The sequence below is a fragment of the Oncorhynchus gorbuscha genome, linkage group LG26, assembly GCF_021184085.1.
Source record: "Oncorhynchus gorbuscha isolate QuinsamMale2020 ecotype Even-year linkage group LG26, OgorEven_v1.0, whole genome shotgun sequence".
NCBI lineage: Eukaryota > Metazoa > Chordata > Actinopteri > Salmoniformes > Salmonidae > Oncorhynchus > Oncorhynchus gorbuscha.
The window spans coordinates 4,772,233-4,789,537 of record NC_060198.1 but is presented as its reverse complement, the minus strand read 5'-3'; the positions used below and the strand labels follow the sequence as shown (position 1 = coordinate 4,789,537).

Genomic DNA, 17,305 nt, shown 5'->3' with positions numbered 1-17,305 from the left:
AATGTGGAGGGATAATGGAGTGGTAGTATATACAGGTCAGTACCAGTACCTTATTCAATGTGCAGGCATACTGGAGTGGTAGTATATACAGGTCAGTACCAGTACCTTATTCAATGTTCAGGCATACTGGAGTGGTTATATATACAGGTCAGTACCAGTACCTTATTCAATGTTCAGGCATACTGGAGTGGTTATATATACAGGTCAGTACCAGTACCTTATTCAATATGCAGGGATACTGGAGTGGTTGTATATACAGGTACCAGTACCGTATTCAATATGCAGGGATACTGGAGTGGTAGTATATACAGGTCAGTACCAGTACCTTATTCAATATGCAGGGATACTGGAGTGGTTGTATATACAGGTCAGTACCAGTACCTTATTCAATATGCAGGGATACTGGAGTGGTTGTATATACAGGTACCAGTACCGTATTCAATATGCAGGGATACTGGAGTGGTAGTATATACAGGTCAGTACCAGTACCTTATTCAATATGCAGGGATACTGGAGTGGTTGTATATACAGGTCAGTACCAGTACCGTATTCAATGTGCAGGGGTACTGGATTGGTAGTATATACAGGTCAGTACCAGTACCTTATTCAATATGCAGGGATACTGGAGTGGTTGTATATACAGGTCAGTACCAGTACCGTATTCAATGTGCAGGGGTACTGGATTGGTAGTATATACAGGTCAGTACCAGTACCTTATTCAATATGCAGGGATACTGGAGTGGTTGTATATACAGGTCAGTACCAGTACCGTATTCAATGTGCAGGGGTACTGGATTGGTAGTATATACAGGTCAGTACCAGTACCTTATTCAATATGCAGGGATACTGGAGTGGTTGTATATACAGGTCAGTACCAGTACCTTATTCAATGTGCAGGGATACTGGAGTGGTAGTATATACAGGTCAGTACCAGTACCTTATTCAATGTGCAGGGATACTGGAGTGGTTGTATATACAGGTCAGTACCAGTACCTTATTCAATATACAGGGATACTGGAATGGTAATATATACAGGACAGTACCAGTGACTTATTCAATGTGCAGGGAGACTGGAGTGGTAGTATATACAGGTCAGTACCAGTACCTTATTCAATGTTCAGGCATACTGGAGTGGTAGTATATACAGGACAGTACCAGTACCTTATTCAATGTGCAGGCATACTGGAGTGGTAGTATATACAGGTCAGTACCAGTACCTTATTCAATGTGCAGGGATACTGGAGTGGTAGTATATACAGGACAGTACCAGTGACTTATTCAATGTGCAGGGAGACTGGAGTGGTAGTATATACAGGACAGTACCAGTACCTTATTCAATAGGCAGGGATACTGGAGTGGTAGTATATATAGGTCAGTACCAGTACCTTATTCAATGTTCAGGCATACTGGAGTGGTTATATATACAGGTCAGTACCAGTACCTTATTCAATGTTCAGGCATACTGGAGTGGTTATATATACAGGTCAGTACCAGTACCTTATTCAATGTTCAGGCATACTGGAGTGGTTATATATACAGGTCAGTACCAGTACCTTATTCAATGTTCAGGCATACTGGAGTGGTTATATATACAGGTCAGTACCAGTACCTTATTCAATGTTCAGGCATACTGGAGTGGTAGTATATACAGGTCAGTACCAGTACCTTATTCAATGTTCAGGCATACTGGAGTGGTTATATATACAGGTCAGTACCAGTACCTTATTCAATGTTCAGGCATACTGGAGTGGTTATATATACAGGTCAGTACCAGTACCTTATTCAATGTTCAGGCATACTGGAGTGGTAGTATATACAGGTCAGTACCAGTACCTTATTCAATGTTCAGGGATACTGGAGTGGTAGTATATACAGGTCAGTACCTTATTCAATATGCAGGGATACTGGAGTGGTAGTATATACAGGTCAGTACCAGTACCTTATTCAATACGCAGGGATACTGGAGTGGTTGTATGTACAGGTCAGTACCAGTACCTTATTCAATACGCAGGGATACTGGAGTGGTAGTATATACAGGTCAGTACCAGTACCTTATTCAATGCAGGAATACTGGAGTGGTAGTTTATACAGGTCCCTGCCAGTACTTTATTCAATGCAGGGATACTGGAGTGGTTGAAAATACAGGTCACTGCCAGTACCTTATTTAATGCAGGGATACTGGAGTGGTTGAGGTGGGTTCATACATAAAATGGGACTGGTAGTATGATATACATGTAAACAAGGCTGAAAAGTGACTGGTACCAGAACGGGAGCCTGGAGACCAGTCAATGTCTCGGGTGACCGGAGTCTTTGTCAATATTTCGTGCCTGATATGGCTTTTAAAGCTTGTTTCTTGTGAGGATAGGTGCTAATTTGTATATTCCACTCTCCCTCTGGTCTGGTTCCAACTGCGACACGAGACCCTCTTATAAAAGCATTTACAAGACTTCTTTCATGAGTCATCATCTAAGATATCCAGAACATTCCAAGTGATTACCAATCCTTCTCAGGGTCTCCGTTCTGGGTATAATCCCCTTCCTGCTCTTTACATAGCCTTGTTTCTGGAACCAATACAATACAATCAAGGTCTTCAAACTGTTTGCTGGTTGGTTGGACACATGGTCATTCTCCTTCTATCACGCCACTGTCCTGAAGACACAGGCCCCACTGTCCCTCACACAAAATAGATTTTCTTCAGGCCTTGAAATAAACTAATTGAGTTTGCTCAGTCCAACAGGTCATAAGACTGTCCGACTCCTGTCCTTACCACAAATGAATTACCTGTTTTCAGTCACAGTATCGAAAACATACTTGTACATACTTTGAGAGACTTTCAAAGAGGGATAGGTAATATAGAGGGTTTCTAAGATGACCTATACCAAACCAACATGTGAACATGCACGTGGATCTGTCTTCAACTCTTAACTGGGCCACGGAGAGACTGTTGGCAGCCTTGTGTGGAAAAAACAACTTTTTCTTCACTCTCTCTCTCTCTCTCTCCCTCTTTCTGATTCTTCTCTCTGTCTCTGACTTTCCCTATTTCTTCTGAACGTAATCAAATTGTTGTAATGTCACAGTGAACTGATTTTGGCTAATTGGCAGATTTTTTTCAATCATTCTTGTTGTGTTTTCCTTTTCTTCTTCATAAAAGGGCTGTGTCTTCTCATCATGGCCCCTCAAACTGTGATGCTGCTGCTTCTGGCTGCCACGGCGACCATGGCCCAGTCCGTTGGCGAGGAGAACGAACTGGATTATGGGTACTGGAACTACCGGGAGGGAGGTAAGCTAATAAATAAGAACGTCCATCCACCCTACTCAGTTTGACATCAAGGAAAGCAAAAGCGGAAGTGAAAAAGACAGGTCTTTCATAACAACGACTCTTCTTCCTTTCCTCGGGGGTTGTGGTTGCAGCTGAGAGTGTGAACGTGACCACTGTCCGCAGTGTGACCAGAGTCCTGGACCTCTGGGGAAAACGCATCTTCAACGAGATCAAGACCCTACTCCACTCGCAGCCCAGCACCTTGCTCCCTGACTACTCCAGGTAGGAGTACCAGAGGGACATCGTTACTGTGGTATGGGTCAACAGAGAGTGTACAAATCCATTTTTACAGTACTTTCAGAAATTATTCATACCCCTTGACTTATTCCAAATTGTGTTGTGTTACAGCCTGAATTCAAAACAGATGAAGTATATATTTTTTTCTTAACCATCTACAGACATTACTCCATAATGACAAAGTAAAACATGTTTTTAGACATTTTTGCAAATGTACTGAAAGTTAAATACAGAAATACCCCATTTGCATCATTATTCACACCCCCAATACATGTTAGAAACACCTTTAGCAGCGATTACAGCTGTCTTTCTGGGTAAGTCTCTAAGAGCTTTCCACACCTGGATTGTACAATATTTGCCCATTTAAAATTCTTCAAGCTGTCAAATCGGTTGTTGATCATTGCTAGACAACCATTTTCAAGTCCTGCCATAGATTTTCAAGCCAATTTAAATCAAAACTGTAACTAAGCCGCTCAGGAACATCCACTGTCTTCCTGGTAAGCAACTCCAGTGTATATTTTACCTTGTTTTCCGTTATTGTCCTGCTGAAAGGTGACTGTCTCCCAGTGTCTGTTGAAAAGCAGACTGAACCAGGTTTTCCTCTAGGTTTTTTCCTGTGCTTAGCTCCATTCCGTTAATTTTTTTATCCAGAAAAACTCCTTAACGATTACAAGCATACCCATAACATGGTACAGCCACCACAATGCTTCAAAATATGGAGAGTGATACTCAGTAATATGTTGTATTGGATTTGCCCCAAACACAACACTTTGTATTCAGGACAAAAAGTGAATTGCTTTGCCACATTTTTGCAGTATTATCTTTGTAGTGACTGGGTGTATTGATACACCATCCAAAGTGTAATTAATAAGTTCACCATGCTCAAAGTTTTTTATTTTACCAATCTACCAATAGGTGCCCTTCTTTGAGAGGCATTAGAAAACCTCCCTGGTCTTTGTGGTTGAATCTGTGTTTGAAATTCACTGGGGTACAGACAGGAGGTAGTCATTTAAAAAAGCATGCTAACATGACTATTACTCACAGAGTGATCCATGCAACTTATTATTTGACTTGTTAAGCAAATGTTTACTCCTCACTTATTTAGACTTATCACAACAATGGGGTTGAATACTTATTGACTCAAGACATTTCAGCTTCTCATTTGTAAGTCATTTGTAAAAAATGTCTAAAAACATAATTCTACTTTGACATTATGTGGTATGTGTTGGCTTGTGACCCCCCCCCCCATTTTAAATTCAGGCTGTAACACAACAAAATGTGGAAAAGGGAAAGGGGGTGAATACTTCTGAAGGCCCTGTATGTCTCTATAATTAAGCTGTAGGCTTATGAAGTTATTTCATCTGTCCAACAATGTGTGAATGACATTGCAGATTGATGTTGCTAAGTTCCTGTTTTGACTCTACAAAATATTGACCCGTGCAGATGAATAATTTGAAGTTACTGTCCAGGTTCTTAAAGTGTGATTGATTGCCAGTTTGAAGTGCCTGTTAATAAGTTACTCTTTGTGTCCTGCAGGGTGCGCCCTCTGTCCGAGTCACTCAACGATCTCTTCAGGGAAGTCACTCTGCTGCACAGGCGTATCACGGAACTCACCCATCGCCTAGCAACCTTGGAACCATTCCTCCGTCGCCACGGCTACCGGGACGAGGGGGAGGAGGGAGGGGGTGGCGGTAGCAGGGCTCTGGCACCTCGGAGCATGAGAGGTGGCGCAGCGAGACTGGCGAGGTACACCTTGAAGAAGGCGGTCCCTGTGAGTGGGACTAGGGTGGTGAGGAGGAGGAGGGTGAGAGTATACAACAACGGACAAGTTAGGATGCTGGAGAGTGAGAGATAGCGGGAGGGATTGTGGACTACGGAGGAGTGTGATAGTAGGAAAGTTAGTGTTAGGGTTCTAAGTTCAGTGTGAAGTGAGAGGTCAAAGAGCGAGAAATGAACGAAATAGAGTCTGCAAGTAATTATAATGTATCAAAATCTGATATATATTGTAGAAAGTTGATGTAAAATGTATGTATTCTCTATCTCTGCTTCATTATTAACAAAGATGTGCATCTGTAGTTCTTGTGTGTATCAACCCATGAGAGAGCAATGATATATTCATTAAACAAACTCATCAAGTCTCAACTGTCTGATCATCTCATTCAGAACTAGCCAACTGTGGCTGCATGGCCATGAGAATAATTCAGTCATTTGCATGGAAGCGTGATCATCATTAGATTCAAAACCAATCGCCACACAATTGATTTTAGAGTACCACATTAACAATCCACAATAGAACAAAATGCTACTATTGGAGAGGATGTGGTATGCCACATTGTTATGTTTTGATATCTGACTTTAAAGGGTGACTCTCTATCCTGTTATTCGTTTGGGACTTTGTTGTTAGAGGGATCTGTGAAGGTTTGTAGATATTTTTTCCCCGTTAACTGTAGTCACAAAGGGTAATACTAAAGCCAGCTGGTATATATACTGTGTGTGTGTGAGTGTGGATGTGTTGTGGGCATAAGGATCGAACTTTGTGCCCTCATTAAAACTTTGCCAAGCGTTTCTACAGCAACCGTTCCTTCTCTCCTTTCTCTCCTCTCCTCTTCCCCGACTCTTGCTTCTCATCCACAGAGCCGCAGTATAAAATGTTCCGTCTTTCTCATTCCCTCTTTCCAACCTGCCTCTACTCTACCATCTCTGCTTGTCATCCTCCGTTGTTTCTCTCTGGCCCTGTTTATACCTGGTTCTAACATGCGTCCTTTTTCCTGGTCTTGTCCACATTCTGATTGATCCCGCATTTTTAGACAGGTTTACACGATTAAAAGACGCATTGTGTAGACCAATCTGGGCAGTGAAACCACTTATATCATCATTATACCGGCCTCTAACATCATTGACAGGCTGCACCATTGACTTATGCCACCAACATGTCTTCAAATAAATAACTTATTACTGGAAAGAATAGCTGTGAAATAATTTGCATACAGGGATGGATCAGAGAATTTGGTCCCAATGCAGACACAAAAATGTAGGCACAATCAGAATGTGGACAAGATTAGGACACACAACCCATGTTAGCACCAGGTATAAGCGGGGCTTCAGTCTTTCATCTCTACTTCTTAATCTGCATTCCATCCCCCATTTCTCCCTCTCTCGCTCTCGCTCTCTCCCTCTCTCTGACTTTCCCTCTCTCTGTAGATGTTCGGCTCAGGCTGTACTTTCCATTTTGGTATTGTATGTTGATTCATTTTCCTATCCAATAAGACAGTGAGAGTATACAGTATAAATCCTCCACTCTCCCCATCTCTTGAAAAAAGAGCCAGTTGCTAGGTAACGGTTAATTGTCAAGTAGTTACATGTGTTGCAATGTGTTCTATCAATGTGTTCTTGTTCTGTCAGTGTTGTTTATAGCACTAGCTAATTATTTATCTCTCAATGACATAGGATCAAATATAGATACAGAGATATGCTTTACCAAAATCTCAAAGAGGGTTTTGTGGATGACTGGTTTCTTTAAATATCTCCCTTGTTGCTGGTCAGAGCTCTTTCAGAAGAAAGAGAGGCAGAGAGAGAGAGTCTCAGGAGGAGGATTTGGAGTCTTTCAAAATCTGGATACAATATCCTACTGGTTCACTTTTTATCAGTGTGTCATTCGTCACCTCCCTCTCCGTCTGTCCTGGCCTACAAACCTGCCTCTCCAACATCTTGAGTAACCTCAATCTCATTTCAGTGTCCTACTTGTGAAAGAGAAAAAACAGACAGAAAGATACGCAAGTGCGGAAAAAGGAGAGAGCTACGGAGAGACAAGATGTAAGGTAAAAGGGGACGAGCGGAACGGGAGGATGGACAGGTGTCCTGGATGAAAGTGACAATACAGCAACAGGATTAAAGAGGAGGAGTGATACTGGCCATTTAAATGACAGTTGAATCTGAGAACACTTGAAAAGGCCCTGCACCATGGCCAATCTGCAGTTAATACATCAATTTTTGAACTTACATTTACATTTACATTTAAGTCATTTAGCAGACGCTCTTATCCAGAGCGACTTACAAATTGGTGCATTCACCTTATGACATCCAGTGGAACAGCCACTTTACAATAGTGCATCTAAATATTTTAGAGGGGGGTGAGAAGGATTACTTTATCCTATCCTAGGTATTCCTTAAAGAGGTGGGGTTTCAGGTGTCTCCGGAAGGTGGTGATTGACTCCGCTGTCCTGACTTGATAGGTACCCATTGATTCTTGAAGAACATAAGTCATAAATGCCTCACGAGCTGTTGTACCCCACCAGAAGCCATAATATAAGCTTGTTTTACTCCAATGTTTGTAAACTAATTCAATTTAAACAAACACTATATAGAGTCAAAACATGGTTACAACTTTAATATTGATATCATGGCAGGTAAGTCCTTGCATCCATCCATAGCTCTGTCTAGGAAGTTGAAAGTGGTTACAATTCTCCAGTCCCATTATAAAATAATATAAAAAACGAAACAGGGGTGGGGAGGACACTTTACTTTTCTATTGTTTTAACTGCTGAATAACCCTTTAAGGTATTGGTCCTTCGAGCCAGATAATTCCAATATATACAAAAACATATACAATATCATGAATGGCAGACAAATGAGAGACCATGAATGAATGTTGAAATCTGTTTAGAGGGGAAAAATAAGAAAACGTAGGAATTTCACAAATGACATGATTTCATGTTTTTTATTAATACTCAACACTTTGTTTTGTACAAAGGGACAGAAGAAGAATATTTCTTAGCACTTATTTTCACATCGACTGTGTTTAATTATCCTCTTTTTAAATATGATTAAATATTTAATCACATTTGTTATTATTCTTTAACACATGTCATTTCTTCCCATACAAAAATTAAAGAGTGACTGAAATGTTTAGTCATATATACATTTTCACAATCTGTACAGTTCTAGAAATTATTGTGTTCTAATTTTCTCTTGGATACACGTAAAATAAAGAGTTGCCAAAGAAGACAAATTATAACTTGTAAAAATGTAGTAGAGAGTCATGATGTTGTGTATGCCGGTCTTTTACTAAATTAAAGTGAAACGAAATTCATCAACTTGCTGTAAAAATAGTCTCTACTACTTTAGGTGTGTACCCTTTCAACAAATTACAAGCTTGCACATATGTGGCCTTTCATTTAATTTTTTTTTTTAGCAGAGAACCTTCAAATCAAAGATGTCACCCAAAAGGTTCGTACTTTCAGCCATCTTGTACACTTTTATTAAAAGTCTGCTAGAGGGAGGTAAGTTATTTACATACAGCACTACAGTACAGAACATCAGTCAACAGTCTCTCTTTAGCGCTTTCTTTTCCACACACACACACACACACACACACACACACACACACACACACACACACACACACACACACACACACACACACACACACACACACACACACACACACACACACACACACACACACACACACACACACACACACACACACACACACACACACACACACACACACACACACACACAGAGGTAATCAAGCGCAGGTATTGAGGCACATACAACAAGAGAGAGAGAGAAAGAAAGAAAGAGAGATAGAAAGAGAGAAAGAGGAAAGCAACTTACTGAAGAAAGAGAGGCTGTAGGGAAAAAACAAGCAAATACATTGAAAATCAAAGCTGGTTCATCACTTCATAAAAACATTATACCAATACCTTCACCTCATTCACGGGCATTTAATAATACCAATACCTTCACCTCATTCACGGGCATTTAATAATACCAATACCTTCACCTCATTCACAGGCATTTAATAATACCAATACCTTCACCTCATTCACAGGCATTTAATAATACCAATACCTTCACCTCATTCACAGGCATTTAATAATACCAATACCTTCACCTCATTCACAGGCATTTAATAATACCAATACCTTCACCTCATTCACAGGCATTTAATAATACCAATACCTTCACCTCATTCACATGCATTTAATAATACCAACACCTTCACCTCATTCACAGGCATTTAATAATACCAACACCTTCACCTCATTCACAGGCATTTAATAATACCAATACCTTCACCTCATTCACAGGCATTTAATAATACCAATACCTTCACCTCATTCACAGGCATTTAATAATACCAATACCTTCACCTCATTCACAGGCATTTACAACCAATCATCAAGAGGAGCAGAGAAGCCTGAACTTCTCTTCTTACACTTCTTCTGGTTCCATAATAAATCTGTTGAATCTATTTCTGTCGTAGCAATTATTCCTATTGACAATTCTGTTGACGGAATTTGAAATATTTTAAAATAACGACAATTTTGAGAGCAAAAATCTATTTGTCTTTTTACAGAGACAAACACACACCAACAAAGATCAGAATCAATTAAATTGATTAAAACGTCCAGATATCAGTCCCAAACACCCACTTTTGGGATAAAATAGAGTCTAAGTAAAAAAGGGAAAATAAAACAATTCCACTGATGCATGCATGTCCTTACGAACACATGTCCTTATACACTGACTCGATATCATACACACTGACTTGTCAGTCATGAAAGAAGGAAAAATCTTTCCAAGTGTCAATAGGGATGTACAAGTATTGATCAACTAATCAATAACACTGATTGTGCTTAGATCGTACAATTTGGTTTGGCAAAATAACAAATCACTTAGAAATGTAATATTTCAGACAGCTATAACTCATAGTAATTCATAAATAGAATAAATAAAATGAAGATATGGTCCTAAATTGTATATTACAACAATTACATGGAGGTGAACACAAATACAGCGTGGACCTGGATATCTGTCTGTGATACGTTGTGGCTTTGAGGTCATCTTCCATATGGACATGAGGTTGTCATTGATGGAAGCGACCCAGAGACATTGGCAAAGGCATGATAAACAAACCACTGGACTCAATGCTTATAGAATAGGGGGGAAAACGTTACTTTCCACACTATGTGGAGATTCAACGTTTTTTTTCCTTCATTTTAATCATGGCATCGGTTAGCTTTTCTCCACCTTCCACCAAGTACCTTCCAGGACAGTTGTGAGGACTATTTTCCAAAAGGAAAATACTGTCCAGTGCCTTCAATCACATTTGTAAATTCATAATATATTTGCCCTGATAGCTGAAAAGTGGTTGTTCTGGGTGAAATAGACAGAATTATTCAAATAAGGTTTAATTTTTTAATGCAGAGATTCTTGCTAATACTAGGCTAATGGTAATCATGCCCTGGTCAAGTACTCAAGCTTTACAAACATTATTGTCCTTTTATCCTACTTATGTATCAAGCCATTGATGGAAGTTGCCACATAATCATCTTCGGAAAAACGTTGAAAGTTTACTGAGATTTACTGAATGTTACATCCAGACTGTCTTGTGTGTCCTGTATAAAGTGATTGATTTGTGTTGGTATTCACAAGGAAAGAAAAAAAACTAACAAATAGTGAAATAGTGATTTTTGCCCCAACCCCCATATCAAGTGACCACCTTTAGTGATATCTGAATTATCTCAGAAATTCTAACACATTCTAAGTAAGTCAAACATGATTAGTGGTTTGATCAAGTCCTTGACGTGAATTAAGGAGAGACATACAGTATACAGTACAGTAACAGCACAGTGATTGGGTGAGAGGAAATGAATAAACCAACTGAAACGTTCTTTCCTCCCTGTGTTCACAGCACACCACTCCCCACTCATCCCCCTTCTAATAACTGTGTCTCGCTAATGCAACAGCAACAGCTTACTGCCCTGATACAAAATGAAATAACTACCACGTCCTGCTGTCCGTCTCTCCATTCCCAGACCATGTTCCAACATACCATCAAGACCCGATCTTAAAAGCAGACAACTGTCAAGTCCAATTGAAACCAACTCCATTCAATCACTTCCCAGCAACATATAGGAATACAAGGGGAAATACATATGTTTAGCAAATACTGCATTTATGCCAAGTTTTTTTTTTTAAACAATACAAAAATTATAATTGATAGTTTACATTTTGGGTATATAAGGGGGACTTGTGATATGTTGGGATTTAAAATGTTAAATCAAATGATTTATGGAACGCTAAAGGGTGAGATAAGAGCCTCTTGACTAGCACCCGAGTGAAACGAGCAGAAAACTACATCTTCCATGATGCAACTGTTCCTCCTTTCAGGTGGGTGGGTCTCGTTTAAAGCAAAATCTCAGCTAAGCGGATTCTCAGAGAACATGACAACCACTTTATGAATTACTAGTTAATAACGGAATTGTCTACAGAATGAACACCCTTTCTACCGATAGGAGGAGGAGTCTTCATAACTTTATGATTGTAGTGGATTCAGTAAGGCACATCCCGCTCGGTATCTGAGATCACCACTACTCCCGACATACTGCCAGGCAAAACAAGAAATCTAAACGGCAAACCAGTATGATGCCACATAAGTACTTTCTCCTTCACTATAAGATGTCAACTATATGGAAAATGTACTCAGCAAATCATGCCTTTCACATACAGTATACTTTTTCACAGCACTCCAAAAACAGAAAATATGGATAATCAAGAATTAAGAAGAAATCTGAATTACACAACCTAAAAGTATTGGTACTTAAGTAACATTTCTTCCTAACAAATAGTCTATTTAGTCTCCTGTAATATGGTGGCCTAGCAAATAATTAACAACAATACAAATATATAACAACATGAACTATTAAAAAAAATAAGAAAATGAGCCCAAATGTTAAACAACATAATTATATTCAATAATATCATTAACAACATTATCAATACAATTATTGTTAGTTTACCCTGTTACTTCAAGAAAAGTATTAGATTTTTCATTCGTTTGATTGTATTTCTGATAGCTAAGCAAAACGTTAGTTTTGGTGTAAGGAACAGCAGGCGAGCGGAAGAGAGGGAAAGATAAAAGAGGGAGTGAAGAAGGAGAGGAGAAACGGAGGAGAGATTTCTCTCCTCCTCCCTCACAGTCTCAGAGTCAAGCAGCAGAATCCGCTCATTTCCTCATGAGAAGTCGTATCGCTTTCTGTTACACTTGACAGTTCCTTCACTCTCCTTCACTCTGTGTCCATTGTCCAACTAACCTTCCTCAGTTAGAAATATAAGAACGATGTACACAATGTAGCGTCTATTCGTTCTCCTCGGACGGAGAAGCAATTATCCTGTTCTCCAGCTCCATCTCTTTCTTTCAGACGTCAGACTCGATGCTGGAGAGCTTCTCGTAAACGTGGCCGTTGCTCGAGCCGTTGAAGGGTGTCTGGCCGCCCTGCCCCACCAACCCTAACCCCCCGTCCCTGACCGGCAGTAGCTTGTTGCCTCCCAGTCTGGGGCCATGGTGGTTCCCCATGGGCCCCCCCAACCCTCCCCCGAGACACAGATCATTGGGGAACCTGGGGGTCACGTTGGACATGACCCCCGTCGTGGCTGACGCCGGAAAATATGAAGGCACCCCCATGGAGCCTCGGAAGTCCCAGCGGCTGTTGTTGAGGAGATGCTGTGGCGGTTGTTGCTGTTGCTGTGGAGACATTTTGACGTAGTACGGTTTGCCGCCATGTAATAGACACTGGTCGTCGCCGAAGGTTGGGATGAAGGGGTTCTGGGTCACCTTATCTGGGTAGAGAGATTTAGACAAGGAGTAAGTCCCGGCCCCTTTGCCACTACCGCCCCCACCACCTCCACCTCCCATCATTCTTCTATCCCTGTCCTCATGTCTTTCTCCCCCACCGACCGACGGTGCAACCCACCTTCTCCTCGTTCGCCTCGGAACAAACTGAAGGAGGAGCCTCCTTTCGCCCTCTCCCGCTCACTACCACCCCGGCTGAAAAAGGAGGGACTATCTCTGTCCCTCTCCGCGTACTGGGCAAACATTTGGGCGTACGGGCTAACTCCCTCCATGTAGCGGTCTTTGTCTTTCAAGCTCACGCTTCTGGGTGGGAGGAGCTGCCCCCTCCCCTCCTCCTCCCCCCTCCCCCACCCCCGCCCATGCGTCCGCCACCTCCACCCTTCTGCAAATCCACAAACGTGTCGTAGGAGTGTTGTCTCCGTAACACCCGCCCACCTGGCCCTAGCTTCCTGCGCTGTGCATGACTTTGTGATTGGCCAGCCCCCCCCGTGTCACCACTCTTCCCCCCTCCACCCCCCATCTGGCTAAATATGAGGTTATCTTCACTGATGTCATACAGGTTGCCTGGTTTCTTACACGACTCGCACCGTTTGCAAGAAGCAGAGCTTGGACGACTATTTCCCCTCCGGCACTAGCGCCCCCACCTCCTCCGCCACTAGCGCTCCCATGCGTACAGGTTCCCCCCTCCCCCATGGTGAGAGATGGACTTCCCTCCTCCCCCGCCACCACCACCACTGTGATTCCGACACTCCCAGTCACCCCCTGCTATGCCTCCACCCCCACTTCAGACATGTTCTTCTCCCAACACGTGTGGGCCTGTTGCCCTGACGACCCCAAGCCCATTCCTCCGACTACGCCACTTTTACCCTCTGACTTCTTGGGTTTGTTACCTTTCAGGAAATCCTCCACAGGCACTAGGCTCTTACAAATGCCACTACCACTACTACCGCCAGCGACTCCTCCTCCCCTACCGCCCATCGGACAAGGCCCGTCGGCCACATCCACATGCTCCCACTTGGCAGAGCCCTCCTTGAATGGACCTGCTCCGCATAGAACTCCTCAGAATTTCTTTGTCGCGGAATAAGTAAGGTGAAGAGTTACCCTCCTCCACCTCCTCCTCTCTTCCGCTCAGAGGGGACCAGGGGTGGGGAGGCTGAGCGGTGTCCCAGGGGCCCGCGGGAGAAGTGGTGGTGGACGGTGTGATGGTGGTGGGCCCGCCTCCGGTAATCAATCTCGTCCTGCTCCCGCCTGGATTTGGCTGAGGCGGGCCTCTTTTTCAAGCTGTCCCTGTACTGTTTACGCCTCTTGGCATTGCCCTCCAGATTGCCGTAGGTGATGGTGTGTGAGGAGATATCCGACACATCATCGCCCCCGATCCCCGCCACCCCCTCCTCCTCCACCCATGCAGTATCTGTCGCGACCACCCCTGTCAATAAACCCAGAACTGACGCCCCGCCTTTGAAAGAGAACCTCCCGTAGAGGTCGTTCGACTTGAACTGACCCACCTGCTGACCGGAGCCTGAGGCCGAGGCGTGGCCTGCGATCAGGTCAAACTTATTGGTGTTCCTGTGAGTCAGGGAGGCAACGCGGGCTGTGTGGTGAATATGGGCGCTACCCCCTCCCTAAACTGTCACAATCAAACATCCCTCCCTCCAATGAACTGGTACTGCCTAAGCTACTCGGCCTGTTATGGGGGCCGGACATACCCAGAGCAGCCCAGGTCCCGGACCTGAGTGCTGGTGCAGGTAATGGTCCTGGTACAGGTTGTTGTCCTTCAGGGGCAAGTTGCCAAAAGTCCTCTCCACCTCGCTGATGTAGTCGCTGAACATGTTGTCCTCTGGCAGGTAGGGCGGCAGCGGGGCCTTGCGCTCTTGCAAGCTGCGCCGTGCTCGGAGACGTCGTAGATGCTGGGTGACTCGCCACGATGGTGGCCACCGTAGTCCAGGGCGCCATGCGTGTGGGCGAGCCGTTGACCCCGGGATGGCGGTCATGTCCTTGGCTGTGCGGAGCAGTCGCAGGATGTTGGAGTGGGTGTTGTTCATGTTCATGTTCATGGTGGCCGATGGAGAGTCCATGGCCGACTTGTTCTCCTCGATCTGGACCCCGTGGATACAACTCCAGATGCCCTGTTGGAGGAACAGATGAATAGGGGGATGGTGAATGGTGGAGAACAGGGGGAGAGGGATAGAGAAAACATGGGGAGAGGTGGAGCAAGTGAAAGAAACCAACACAAAAACAGATTGACGAAAACAGAAACAGGGTAGATTGGTGGACGAGCATTAGAAAACGGACGGGATGTGGAAAGGTGGAGAGAGATGAGAGACAAAGAGAGAGAGGTTAATGCACTGCAGTGTTTCATCTGGCCACCTTGTTTACACACTATTAAACAGTAATAGTGGTGAGTTCATCATCATTGCTCTCCCTGGGGAGCACACAGAGCTTTGGCCCCTGCAGAGGCTCAGAGCCTCTCCTCTCTTCCTCTCACTCAGACCCAGTGTTGGAGGGCAGATCAGAGACTCGATTGATAATGACAAGAGCGCCATTAGCATCTAGTTTTGACAAACCAATCAATAAGTTGATTACTTTAAATTCAGCTGACAGCACTTTTCCTGGGGGCAATTCAAACCCACTCTCGATAAAGACACGTCACGAAAATGAATCATGCAATAAAAGTCTTTTTGATTTTTTATTCTGCAAAATGAAAGGCAGGTGTGGTTTTGTTGAAATGTTACATCATTATCTGGTTGTGAGTTTTGGCATTGTGAGGACAGTAATTCTAAGAGGTGACACAACAAATCAAGGCAGGTATTTAGGATCAGCGCTGCGTTTCTCATGCCATTCCAGATGAAAACGAAATATCATTGCTCGCCAGTGGGGATCATGTCTCACAATTTTTCTGTCCATCTCTTAGTCACTCCTTCCTGGGCCCCTGAATTCATTATTCTTTTTTTCTTTACACTCTTTTATTTCTCTTTCACTCTTTCTTTGTGTCTTGTTTTGCATTATTTGATCTCCATTGCCTCCTGGTCGCCATGGTGAAGCTTCTCCTCCAACGGACTTTCTTTATCTGTCTACGTATGTCCACACAATCCCTCTGTAAAAGGTGATAGGACAGAGGTTACTGGCACATCTTTCCTTTAGCGCTCCTCTGTTCCTTCTGTTCCCCTTTTATGTTTTTTATCCCATTCTTTTTCACGGACAGGTTTCCTTTTCCTCTCATCATATGCCCTCTCTTTCTTTCTGTCCCCTTCTCTCTCTCTCTCTCTCTGTCTCTCTCTCTCTCTCTCTCTCTCTCTCTCTCTCTCTCTCTCTCTCTCTCTCTCTCTCTCTCTCTCTCTCTCTCTCTCTCTCTCTCTCTCTCTCTCTCTCTCTCATCACCCCTATCTCTCTCTCTCTCTCTCTCTCATCACCCCTATCTCTCTCTCTCATCACCCCTCTCTCTCTCTCTCTCTCTCATCACCCCTATCTCTCTCTCATCACCCCTATATCTCTCTCTCTCTCTCATCACCCCTATCTCTCTCTCATCACCCCTATCTCTCTCTCTCATCACCCCTATCTCTCTCTCTCTCTCTCATCACCCTATCTCTCTCTCTCTCTCTCATCCACCCCTATCTCTCTATCTCTCTCTCATCACCCCTATCTCTCTCTCTCTCTCTCATCACCCTATCTCTCTCTCTCTCTCTCATCACCCCTATCTCTCTCTCTCTCTCTCATCACCCCTATCTCTCTCTCTCTCTCTCATCACCCCTATCTCTCTCTCTCTCTCATCACCCCTATCTCTCTCTCTCTCTCTCATCACCCCTATCTCTCTCTCTCATCACCCCTATCTCTCTCTCATCACCCTCTATCTCTCTCTCTCTCTCTCATCACCCCTATCTCTCTCTCTCATCACTCCCTATCTCTCTCTCTCTCTCTCATCACCCCTATCTCTCTCTCTCATCACCCCTATCTCTCTCTCTCTCTCATCACCTCTCTCTCTCTCTCTCTCATCACCCCTACTCTCTCTCTCTCATCACCCCTATCTCTCTCTCTCTCTCTCATCACCCCTATCTCTCTCTCTCTCTCATCACCCCTATCTCTCTATCTCTCTCTCATCACCCCTATCT

The 17,305-nt window shown here is 43.3% G+C and overlaps 1 long non-coding RNA gene across 1 annotated transcript; it reads right to left on the bottom strand.

The window, feature by feature from the left end:
- Positions 1 to 9,269: 9,269 nt before the first annotated feature.
- Positions 9,270 to 11,027, bottom strand: LOC124015946. Its single transcript, XR_006835262.1, has 2 exons — positions 9,715 to 11,027; positions 9,270 to 9,677 (listed from the first exon to the last, which is right to left on the bottom strand). It is a non-coding gene; the product is annotated as an uncharacterized LOC124015946 (long non-coding RNA).
- Positions 11,028 to 17,305: the final 6,278 nt, after the last annotated feature.